This window comes from Xenopus laevis, chromosome 7L (assembly GCF_017654675.1).
Source record: "Xenopus laevis strain J_2021 chromosome 7L, Xenopus_laevis_v10.1, whole genome shotgun sequence".
NCBI classification, from domain to species: Eukaryota; Metazoa; Chordata; class Amphibia; order Anura; family Pipidae; genus Xenopus; species Xenopus laevis.
In genome coordinates this window covers 122,390,824-122,403,824 of record NC_054383.1, presented here as the reverse complement: position 1 = coordinate 122,403,824, position 13,001 = coordinate 122,390,824, and the positions used below count along the sequence as shown (strand labels likewise).

General features: G+C 44.3%; 1 protein-coding gene across 1 annotated transcript in view; it reads right to left on the bottom strand.

Annotated features, from left to right (window-relative positions):
• The window catches only part of cacng8.L (calcium channel, voltage-dependent, gamma subunit 8 L homeolog), a 47,891-nt gene extending 35,383 nt beyond the window's left edge, over window positions 1-12,508 (bottom strand). Inside the window, exon 1 of the mRNA XM_018226416.2 lies at window positions 11,662-12,508. The gene's annotated coding sequence lies outside the window, so the exon portion shown is untranslated. The remainder of the gene's footprint in view (window positions 1-11,661) is intronic.
• Window positions 12,509-13,001: the final 493 nt, after the last annotated feature.

The window sequence follows — 13,001 nt, the reverse complement described above, 5'->3', positions numbered from 1 at the left end:
AAATTTGTAAGAGTGGTGGGGCATCATTGGTGGATTTCGTTACCCACTAGCTTGTCGCTAAGTAGACCCCAAGCTGCAATGCCAGGGACAGGTAAGGACTATTGCTCAGCCAGGTAGAAGGCTGAAAGCAAGGCTGTTTTTGAGTGTCCTCAGATACCAATACAATTTGTTTTTGCTGTTTCAATATGTCTATGCTGGTGGCAACAATGTCAACTCATATCTTTGTACAATGGATATTGGCAGGTTCTCTGATTGAACATGTTGGAAAACTGTCTTTGCTGATGGTCCATATCTGCCAGTGCATTGCCAATAATGAAGAGGAACGGTTTGGTGGGCCAACGGGACACTGGGAAAAAACCCGGGAGGCCCTGGCCCTTGTTAAACCAATCAAACCAGATCCACTAACACTAAATTATTGACCCCCATCGACCCCAAAAGTGGCCGAAAAAACAGAGGATAAGGTACATGCTGGGTTAGAGGGTGGCGGATGGAGGTTGCAGCACAGGGTGGACCTCACAGCTGGGGCAGAGGGCCTGGGTGTGTGTGTGGGGGCCCCCCAATTTGGCAGCCCCAGTGGGCCCTGAATCACCCAGTCCAACGCTGAACCCAGGGTTCATCCCCCTCCAGTCATGTGGCACCACTGGAGGGGGATGGCCACTTCAGGGGTTGTAGGGGTACCCACATAATTACAGTCTCTCCTATATAGAGATGTCGCGAACTGTTCGCCGGCGAACTTGTTCGCGCGAACATCGGGTGTTCGCGCTCGCCGGAAGTTCGCGAACGTCGCGCGACGTTCGCCATTTTGGGTTCGCCATTGTTGGCGCTTTTTTTTGCCCTCTCACCCCAGACCAGCAGGTACATGGCAGCCAATCAGGAAGCTCTCCCCTGGACCACTCCCCTTCCCTATAAAAACCGAAGCCCTGCAGCGTTTTTTCACTCTGCCTGTGTGTGCTGAAGAGATAGTGTAGGGAGAGAGCTGCTGCCTGTTAGTGATTTCAGGGACAGTTGAAAGTTTGCTGGCTAGTAATCGTTTTGATACTGCTCTGTTATTGGAGGGACAGAAGTCTGCAGGGGTTTGAGGGACATTTAAGCTTAGGTAGCTTTGCTGGCTAGTAATCTACCTTCTACTGCAGTGCTCTGTATGTAGCTGCAGTGGGCAGCTGTCCTGCTTCTGATCTCATCTGCTGACTGCTGCAATAACAGTAGTCCTTGTAAGGACTGCTTTTATTTATTTTTTTGTTGTTTTACTACTACTACTACTACTACTACTATAAGAGCCCAGTGCTATTAGTCTAGCAGTGTTGGGGAGTGGGACTGGTGTGCTAATCTGCTGCTCCTAGTAGTTCAGCAGCACCAACTTTAATTTTTTTTTTTAATATTCATTTTTTTTTTATTTTACTACCGCTGTAGTAGTGTATAAGTTGACCTTTTAGGCATTATTTGCCCTGTAGGCATTATTTGCACACTGTTTTCTTCAACCCGCCATCGAGCTGTGTGACCTTGTTCACATTCTGTCTAAATATCCATAATATTACCGTCTCCAGAAAAAACACCGGAGTCACTTTTTTCAAGCAGCCATAATATATTTTACGTAATCCGTATCCACCGCTGTAGTAGTGTATACGTTGGCCTTGTAGGCATTATTTGCACACTGTTTTCTTCAACCCGCCATCGAGCTGTGTGACCTTGTTCCCATTCTGTCTAAATATCCATAATATTACCGTCTCCAGAAAAAACACCGGAGTCACTTTTTTCAAGCAGCATTCATATATTTTACGTAATCCGTATCCACCGCTGTAGTAGTGTATACGTTGGCCTTGTAGGCATTATTTGCACACTGTTTTCTTCAACCCGCCATCGAGCTGTGTGACCTTGTTCACATTCTGTCTAAATATCCATAATATTACCGTCTCCAGAAAAAACACCGGAGTCACTTTTTTCAAGCAGCATTCATATATTTTACGTAATCCGTATCCACCGCTGTAGTAGTGTATACGTTGGCCTTGTAGGCATTATTTGCACAGTGTTTTCTTCAACCCGCCATCGAGCTGTGTGACCTTGTTCACATTTTGTCTAAATATTGATAATATTATCGTCTCTAGAAAAACCACTTGAGTTACTTTTTTTCAAGCAGCATTCATATATTTTACGTAATCCGTATCCACCGCTGTAGTAGTGTATACGTTGACCTTGTAGGCATTATTTGCACACTGTTTTCTTCAACCCGCCATCGAGCTGTGTGACCTTGTTCACATTTTGTCTAAATATTGATAATATTATCGTCTCTAGAAAAACCACTTGAGTTACTTTTTTTCAAGCAGCATTCATATATTTTACGTAATCCGTATCCACCGCTGTAGTAGTGTATACGTTGGCCTTGTAGGCATTATTTGCACAGTGTTTTCTTCAACCCGCCATCGAGCTGTGTGACCTTGTTCACATTTTGTCTAAATATTGATAATATTATCGTCTCTAGAAAAACCACTTGAGTTACTTTTTTTCAAGCAGCATTCATATATTTTACGTAATCCGTATCCACCGCTGTAGTAGTGTATACGTTGGCCTTGTAGGCATTATTTGCACACTGTTTTCTTCAACCCGCCATCGAGCTGTGTGACCTTGTTCACATTCTGTCTAAATATCCATAATATTACCGTCTCCAGAAAAACACCGGAGTCACTTTTTTCAAGCAGCATTCATATATTTTACGTAATCCGTATCCACCGCTGTAGTAGTGTATACGTTGGCCTTGTAGGCATTATTTGCACAGTGTTTTCTTCAACCCGCCATCGAGCTGTGTGACCTTGTTCACATTTTGTCTAAATATTGATAATATTATCGTCTCTAGAAAAACCACTTGAGTTACTTTTTTTCAAGCAGCATTCATATATTTTACGTAATCCGTATCCACCGCTGTAGTAGTGTATACGTTGACTTTGTAGGCATTATTTGCACAGTGTTTTCTTCAACCCGCCATCTAGCTGTGTGTATTATCGTTTCCAGAAAAACCAACTGAGTTTTTGTTGTTGTTGTTGTTTTTTTAAAAATAATGCCAGGCAAAGGCAGGCCGCCACGCAGAGGCCGTGCTAGGGGCCGTGCTGCTATGCAATCCTGTGGCCCTAGCAAATTGCCCAGTTTTAAAAAGCCAATGACCCTGAACTCCCAAAATGCTGAAGAGGTAGTTGACTGGCTTACACAGCACACCCCATCCTCTACCGTTTCTAACTTTACCACAACATCCTCCTCATCCTCCACTGCTATGGCCACCCCACGTAACACTTCCTCCACCACCGGTGCCCCTTCTTCACTGGGGTCAGAGGAGTTATTTTCCAATGAGTTTCTTGAACTGAGTAATGCGCAACCATTATTGCCAGAAGAAGATGAAGGAGATGAGGACCTTACACCAGATTTAATTCTGGCAGAGAACACGATAGAGATGGACATAATGAGTGATGAGGAGGAGGTCCCCGCTGCTGCTTCCTTCTGTGATGTGTCAGAAGAAATTGATGCATCTGAGGAGAATGATGATGAGGAGATTGATGTTTTGTGGGTGCCTAGTAGAAGAGAGCAAGAGGAGGGTAGTTCAGATGGAGAGACGGAGAGTCAGAGAGGCAGTAGGAGAATAAGACTTAGAAGAAGCAGGGAGGACAGCCCGCAGGGATCAGCAGGGCAACAACATGTATCGGCACCTGTGTTCAGCCGGCCAACGCACCCGCCATTGCCGCCAATACCGCCAACTCCGCCAACTTCTACTGTTACCGCCAGATCGCACACTTCCAAAAAGTCAGCAGTGTGGGATTTTTTTAATGTGTGTGCCTCTGACAAAAGCATTGTAATTTGCAATGAGTGCAGTCAGAAACTGAGCCTTGGTAAGCCCAACAGCCACATAGGTACAACTTCTATGCGAAGGCACATGAGCGGCAAGCACAAAGCACTTTGGGAGCAACACCTCAAAGGCAACAGGCAAACTAAAAGCCACACTCCTTCTGGTCCAGCATCTTACTGCTCTACCTCTGCTCTCCTTGACCCGTCTGAACCACCCTCCACTCCGCCTTCCACCTTGACCACCTGTTCCCATTCCCAGTCATCTGCCACCAGCCAAGTTTCTGTGAAGGCCATGTTTGAGCGTAAGAAGCCAATGTCTGACTGTCACCCCCTTGCCCGGCGTCTGACAGCTGGCTTGTCTGCACTCTTAGCCCGCCAGCTTTTACCATACCAGCTGGTGGACTCTGAGGCCTTCCGCAAATTTGTAGCAATTGGGACACCGCAGTGGAAGGTACCCAGCCGCAATTTTTTTTCTAAAAAGGGAATACCACACCTGTACCAACATGTGCAGAGCCAAGTTACCGCATCTCTGTCACTTAGTGTTGGGCCAAAGGTCCATATGACTACTGACGCATGGTCCTCCAAGCATGGTCAGGGCAGGTATGTCACCTACACTGCCCACTGGGTGAACTTGGTAATGGCTGGGAAGCAGGGAATGGGTAGCTCAACAACAACAGTGGAGTTGGTGTCACCGCCACGGATTGCACGCGGTTCTGCCACCACCTCTACTCCTCCATCGCTCTCTACCTCGTCTTCTTCTTCTTCTTACTCTGCTGCTGGGTCCTCCTTCTCCTCCTCCACACCTGTGCACCCCCAGCTCCCCCTAGGCTATTCGACGTGCCAGGTACGCCGTTGTCACGCTGTCTTGGGGATGACGTGCCTGGAAAGCAAAAACCATACCGGATCTGTACTCCTGTCATCTCTGCAGTCACAGGCCGATCGGTGGCTGACCCCACACCAACTGCAGATCGGAAAAGTGGTGTGTGACAATGGAAGCAATCTGTTGGCAGCGTTGAGACTAGGCAATTTAACACATGTGCCCTGCATGGCACATGTGTTAAATTTAATAGTCCAACGTTTTGTCTCCAAGTACCCAGGATTCCAGGACGTTCTCACCCAGTCCAGAAAGGTGTCGGCCCATTTCAGACGTTCCTACACAGCCATGGCACGCCTTGCTGACATTCAGCAGCGCTACAACATGCCAGTCAGGCGTTTGATTTCTGACAGCCAGACTCGCTGGAATTCAACGCTCCTTATGTTGGAACGTCTGCTGCAACAACAAAGGGCCGTCAACGAGTACCTTTTTGAACTGGGTGGTAGGACTGGATCTGCACAGCTGGGGATTTTTTTCCCCCGTTACTGGGTGCTTATGCGCGATGCCTGCAGGCTCATGCGACCTTTTGAAGAGGTGACAAATATGGTCAGTCGCACCGAAGGCACCATCAGCGACCTAATACCCTTCGCTTTCTTCCTGGAGCGTGCCGTGCGACGAGTGACAGATGAGGCTGTAGACCAGCGTGACGAGGAGCTGGAAGCGCACGATTTCTGGTCGGAATCACCAGAACGAACCCAGGCACCTGCTGCAACGCAGGGAGAGGTGCCAGAAGTGGAGTCAGAGGAGGAAGGTGGCTTTGTGGAGGAGGAGGAGGAGGAGGACCAACAGGAGCAGGCTTCCCAGGGGGCTAGTGGTGACCTTTTGGGGACCCCTGGTCTTGTACGTGGCTGGGGGGAGGAGACCGTGGATGATGCAGTCCTTGATAATGAGGAAGCGGAGATGGATAGCTCTGCATCCAACCTTGTGAGAATGGGGTCTTTCATGCTGTCATGCCTGTTGAAGGACCCCCGTATCAAGAGGCTTAAGGAGAAGGACCTGTACTGGGTCGCAACGCTACTAGACCCTCGGTACAAGCATAAAGTGTCAGAAATGTTACCAACATACCACAAGTCCGAAAAGATGCGGCATTTACAAACCAGCCTGCAAAACATGTTGTACAATGCTTTTAAGGGTGATGTCACTTCAGGAACTCATCAACATTCCAGGGGCAGAGGTGCCAGTAATCCTGCCACGAGCACACCTGCAAGGACAAAGCCCTTTGGCCAGTCTGTAACGTCAGACATGCAAATGTTTTTCTGTCCAAGGCAGCGCCACAACCCTTCTGGATCCACCCTCAAAGAACGCCTCGACCGGCAGGTAGCGGACTACCTGGCATTAACTGCAGATATCGACACTCTGAGGAGCGATGAACCCCTGGACTACTGGGTGCGCAGGCTTGATCTGTGGCCAGAGCTGTCACAATTTGCCATGAACCTCTTGTCTTGCCCAGCCTCAAGTGTGCTCTCAGAAAGGACCTTCAGTGCAGCAGGAGGGATTGTAACTGAGAAGAGAACTCGCCTAGGTCACAAAAGTGTCGATTACCTGACCTTTATTAAAATGAATGAGGGGTGGATCTCGGAGGGTTACTGCACGCCGGAAGACTTGTTCTGACTTCTATGCAGCTGTCCTTCTCTTCAAGCCTCATGACTCCACACACAGCTGTCCTTTAGCGTCCTCCTCCTCCCTCCGCCACCGTTACAAACTAGGGTGCAAACCCTACTGGTTTAATTTTTTCTGGCCTCTGTGCTTCAGTGGCTGCAACCAAAAAAACTGGGCAAACAATGTCTACAAGGTCAACGTATGGCAAAAAATGACTATTTTCAGCATTTATATGGCATATTTTTTCTGGCAACTGTGCTTCAGTGGCTGCATCCAAAAAAATGCATATTTTCTGCATTTATATGGCATAATTTTTCTGGCCTCTGTGCTTCAGTGGCTGCAACCAAAAAAATGCATATTTTCTGCATTTATATGGCATAATTTTTCTGGCCTCTGTGCTTCAGTGGCTGCAACCAAAAAAATTTATATTTTCAGCATTTATATGGCATAATTTTTCTGGCAACTGTGCTTCAGTGGCTGTGACCAAAAAAATGACTATTTTCAGCATTTATATGGCATATTTTTTCTGGCCTCTGTGCTTCAGTGGCTGCGGCCAAAAAAACTGGGCAAACAATGCCTACAAGGTCAACGACGTTGACCTTGTAGGCATTGTTTGCCCAGTTTTTTTGGCCGCAGCCACTGAAGCACAGAGGCCAGAAAAAATATGCCATATAAATGCTGAAAATAGTCATTTTTTGCCATACGTTGACTCAACGTATATGGCAAAAAATGACTATTTTCAGCATTTATATGGCATATTTTTTCTGGCAACTGTGCTTCAGTGGCTGCGACCAAAAAAATGCATATTTTCTGCATTTATATGGCATAATTTTTCTGGCCTCTGTGCTTCAGTGGCTGCAACCAAAAAAATTTATATTTTCTGCATTTATATGGCATAATTTTTCTGTCAACTGTGCTTCAGTGGCTGCGACCAAAAAAATGCATGTTTTCTGCATTTATATGGCATAATTTTTCTGGCCTCTGTGCTTCAGTGGCTGCAACCAAAAAAGTTTATATTTTCAGCATTTATATGGCATAATTTTTCTGTCAACTGTGCTTCAGTGGCTGCGACCAAATAAATGCATATTTTCTGCATTTATATGGCATAATTTTTCTGGCCTCTGTGCTTCAGTGGCTGCAACCAAAAAAATTTATATTTTCAGCATTTATATGGCATAATTTTTCTGGCAACTGTGCTTCAGTGGCTGCGTCCAAAAAAACTGGGCAAACAATGTCTACAAGGTCAACGTATGGCGAAAAATGACTATTTTCAGCATTTATATGGCATATTTTTTCTGGCAACTGTGCTTCAGTGGCTGCGTCCAAAAAAACTGGGCAAACAATGCCTACAAGGTCAACGTATGGCAGTTGTTTAAAGAGAACAGTAGATTACTAGCCAGCAAAGCTACCTAAGCTAAAATGTCCCTCAAATCCCTGCAGACTTCTGTCCCTCCAATACAGAGCAGTATCAAGCAGATTACTAGCCAGCAAACTTACTATCATCTGTCCCTGAAATCACTAACAGCTCTCCCCCTACACTATCTCTTCCAAGCACACACAGGCAGATTTTTCAGATACATTTTTGCCCTTGATCCCCCTCTGGCATGCCACTGTCCAGGTCGTTGCACCCTTTAAACAACTTTAAAATCATTTTTCTGGCCAGAAATGTCTTTTCTAGATGTTAAAGTTCGCCTTCCCATTGAAGTCTATGGGGTTCGCGAACCGTTCGCGAACCGCTCGCGTTTTTGCGCAAGTTCGCGAATATGTTCGCGAACTTTTTTTCCGACGTTCGCTACATCCCTACTCCTATATACATATATTAAGATCAGCATACATCCTATAATGTCACAGTATCCTATCCTGCAGCCAAGCAATTTAAAGTAGCCTAAAACATGGCACAAGGTTGCAGACACTGTCTACGTGGTGCTGTGATATCAATAAAGCTGGCCATAGACTCAAAGATCCGCTCGTTTGGCGACATCGCCAAACGAGCGGATCTTTCCCGATATGCCACTAACGGCATGGCTATATCGGGGGTAATTCGAACGTTCGGCCATATGGCCAAACGATCAAATTACGATACGCCAAGGAAGCCCCCATCGGCAGCTTTATCTGCCCGTGTATGGCCACCATAAATCTAAGGGGAGTTGTTTTGGGTGCGTTGGTGCCCTCTGTGCCATTACCCTTACAGTGAGAAGGAACTGGGAAAATGCAGGAATGGATCATTATCTCCCTAAAGACATGGGATTAGTTGGCTTCTCCTAGTTTTGTGATGTTGCAGCTACACCATTCATTCGAGAGACTGAGGAGTAGCAATGAGGAGTAAGGCCTGGTGCTAATCATATATAATCCTCATGCTGTTCCTCTGTGCATGGCTTTTATTTCTCTGACCTGTAAGTATCAACCGTGAAATTCCCAAGAAATCTCACGGCAATTGTGGGTCTGGCTGGGATATTAGATCATTATTATTCAATCCCTATATTTCAGCATCAGATTTAAAGAGGGAGCTTAGTCTCTTTGCGAACAGCTTTAGAATGGGAAAAACCACCAATGGGATACAGGTATATTAACTCTTTCATAGCCTTGAGATATGGTAGGGTAGAAATCACAATCAGCCTGTTCCATTGGATTCCCGCTGATTTTCCATTTGAGCTCTAAATAATACAAACTCTAGGTCCCAATCGAGATGTCGTCTTTAATGTCGATGAATGGCAAGCAAGAATGCAGACATGAAATAGTTAAGCTGTATAATTACTCAGTGATTCAGGAAGCAATGTAGATTGAGGCTGGACAGTAAGCCCAACGCGGCTATTTAGGAGGAATACTTGTGTGAGTTGTATTGCTTAAATAAATTAACCTGCAACAATTTTAACAGAGCTATTAATAATGCACTGGCCTGGGAAGTCCTCTCCTATCAGAGACAAAATGGTATTGGCCTTTGGTATTGGCAAGTCCCTGGGGAAAACTGGGCTTTGTGAGCCTCGTAATTTATATAAAGAAGGACTGTCCAACACAGAGCTTCAGATGTTATTATATTACAACTCCCAGCACCCCTGGTAGCGTTAATCTGTCTATAGGTGTTGGGAGGTGTACTTTAGCATCAGCTACTGTACATAGATACAGATACAGAATGCTATGTTTTATTATTTCATTTTCCTACACTGCCCTAACCAACAGTCACACTCCCTTCCCAGAGACTATTATCCCACTGTTACTATAGACACCATCTCTCCCTACTATACCTGCTATCCCACAGTCACACTCCCTTCCCAGAGACTATTATCCACTGTTACTATAGGCACCATCTCTCCCTACTATACCTGCTATCCCACAGTCACACTCCCTTCCCAGAGACTATTATCCACTGTTACTATAGGCACCATCTCTCCCTACTATACCTGCTATCCCACAGTCACACTCCCTTCCCAGAGACTATTATCGCACTGTTACTATAGGCACCATCTCTCCCTACTATACCTGCTATCCCACAGTCACACTCCCTTCCCAGAGACTATTATCCACTGTTACTATAGACACCATCTCTCCCTACTATACCTGCTATCCCACAGTCACACTCCCTTCCCAGAGACTATTATCCCACTGTTACTATAGACACCATCTCTTCCTACTGTACCTGCTATCCCACAGTCACACTCCCTTCCCAGAGACTATTATCCACTGTTACTATAGGTACAATCTCTCCCTAGAGTGATCCTTATCACTACTACAGATGCAGTTGTAGTGCCTGTAGCATAAGAGGTACATCAGTGGTACATTTTAAAGCTTTCCCACATTTGTCCTACCTACAAGTGCTGTTCTGCCTGACCCTACAATGTGAGGGGCCCAGCTCTGTCTCCCCTCTTTTTACCTGTTATAGGCAGCTCTGCATTTAATTATACATTTAGTTACATCACATAGCACAATCACAAAGTGATCTTATTTCTGATGAAGATTAACATAATAGTTCCTTGCAATTGCCAGTAATTTATAATGCTCAGTTAGTGATACTATACTACCATACAAACACAGTTTGAAACAATTCTCCTACTGTGGAACTGTGTGTGTGTATATATATATATATAATGAAACAGTGAGGTGGAAGGACAGAGAAAACTGAAGCAATATATATGTATATACTTCTCATATACTTCTCACATACATATATATATTCTGAGACAGCATTTTGGTGACCCTGTCTGTCTTTCTTTACATGCATTAGTGTCTACATACATACAGCATGATTTTATATATATATATATATATATATATATATATATATATATATATATATATATATATATTACATTGAAATGGTTTAGAGAAGAATCATATCAAGAATATTCCAGGAAAAAGGTAAGAAAAGGCAGAAAGAGAGAAGTCTGCTCACCTATAGCCTTCCGCCCTTATCTCCTAATCCCCCAGCCTCTTCCTTCCAGACTGATGACCACCTGTCCGGCGCAACATTCATGGCTCCTTAAGGCACCTCACATGTACATTTTATCGAATGATAAAGATCATGTCAGTATTTCAAACGCTACCGGTGGGGAGGAGGCAAAAGGACAACGGAAATAAAACAAAGCTGCTTCCTGAACCTTTTTCCCTTTTGCAATGAGACGTGCACATCTCAGTAACAATTGTCTGTACAAGGGATCAATACTGAGGCATGCCCATTCCAGATGGACAGTTAAAATATCTGTTGCCCCATTACTAACACTCCGCATGGACTACTGGCAATAAAAGCAGAGCTGCTCCCCATGCAGATGCCCACTTAGCCATGTTGTTACCCTTTAGAAAACTGGATAAAGTGTTCTTAAAAGAGACAGAAAAAATGCAAAACCCCCCATATATACTGTATAAGCAACCATACGACCATCATCTACAACAGAATAAGTAATTCAATAAATATAAGTAAACAGTCAATTTTGATGAAAAAAATAATATCTATTTATCTAGTTACAGTCAAACCTCTAGAAAACATGACATTTTGTTCCATTTGTTGGTATCCAGCCATTCCCCCCTTGTAGGTTCACAAGACGCAAATTTTTAAAGGTGCGACTAAGTATCTGTTGCATTTATAAGACAAATCCTATTCCCACTCATTGGATAAAGAGGAAAACCCTTTGTTTGCCATGGAAAAGGACTTAGACACTCACTAGATGTAGAAGAATATCATATATATATATATATATATATATATATATATATATATATATATATATATATATATATATATTGAGCATGAGGGCATCTGGCTGTAATTCAGGTATAAAAATTCCGGTAAATAGATCCATGGCAGGTCACAACAGCCTGGCTGGAAATAAGCGCATTCGCTCACTAGCACAATATTGAAACGAGAAGCTTACCTTTTGTTAAAACGTGTGCTTTGAAGAGGATATATGTCTGTACGTATGTATGATCAGAAGATGCCTGCCAATTCCCCGGGTACTTAAGCTTCTCTTTCCCCCATACCCTGGAAGATTCTGTGAAATGGCGTTTATTTTAAGAGGGGATATTTTGCAGAAAAGGAGAAAGATTTCAGCATCCTGTTATTATGTCACTGGGAGAAACCACTGTGAAAAAAAGTACCGGAGAGAGAGAGAGAGAGAAAAAAAAAAGGGGGAGAGACGGAGAGAAGCAGAGAGCATGTACACAGTGCTGGGATTGGGAGGGGGATGGGAAGAAAGGCTAGAGAAAAGAGTGGGAGAAAGGGAGAGATATGAAAGGCCAAGAACAGGAAAGGGGATTTATTATGAAAATGAGGAGGATACATCATGGGTTCTACCTACTCCTTCCTCTGAGAAAGAAGGGTTAAATAAAAAAAGAGATAAGGTTCCACCTTAAAGTGGAATGCTCTGGGTACCAAATGACAATGGCAGGGAAAAAAATGAAGATGAATAGAGAAGAAATGTGCAAACATCTGCATGGCGAGCTGGGCTCTTAGGCACCGAGGAAATGGCTCATTGAGAGCAGGTAATGAGGATGAAGACCTGAAATATTTGGTAGGATGAGGAGGATGCAGGAGAAGACAATACTACCTGTGCATTCCAAAGGGGAAGAAAAGGGAGGAGGAAAGTAAGGGTTAATGGCACCTATACAAGTGTGTAGTGATGGAATAGCACCCATCCTGCACTAATGAGGATAGAGGGGAGTAGGTGACAGAGCTGATGTGTCCTGCTTTCAGTTTATTGCAGAAGCTCCAGTCTGCGCGTCTAGGTTGGTGTTTATGAGGGGGGCACATGTTTAGGCATTGACAGATACATTTAAGGGCTTTAATCAGATCTGCTGAGATATAAAGATGTTTATTCACCCTGCCGTTCTTTTCTTTTTCTTTTTTTTTTTTAAATAATTATTCCGGCTCTTATGGTTTCCATGACAACATCAGATGCTCATCTCTAGGAGTCTTCTGATGAAAGGATTAAGTGTTTCCCCTCCTGATGTTGGCAAACCTCTCTCTAAACACAGAAGGCAGGCTACCATTGAAACACAAGCACCCGTCCAGTAGATGAGGAAGAAAAAAAAGGGGGTCCCTCACACTATGGGGAGCTGCATACCTGCAGTTGGTCTGTTATCAGTACCATGTTATTCTGCACTGGTGAAATGAAATGCATGGGTAATAATGACCTTTGTGCATAATGATGTGGACATGGGTTCATGGAAATCAAAACAATTTACTCCCAAAAGCTTATAATTTTGGATTGGCCGG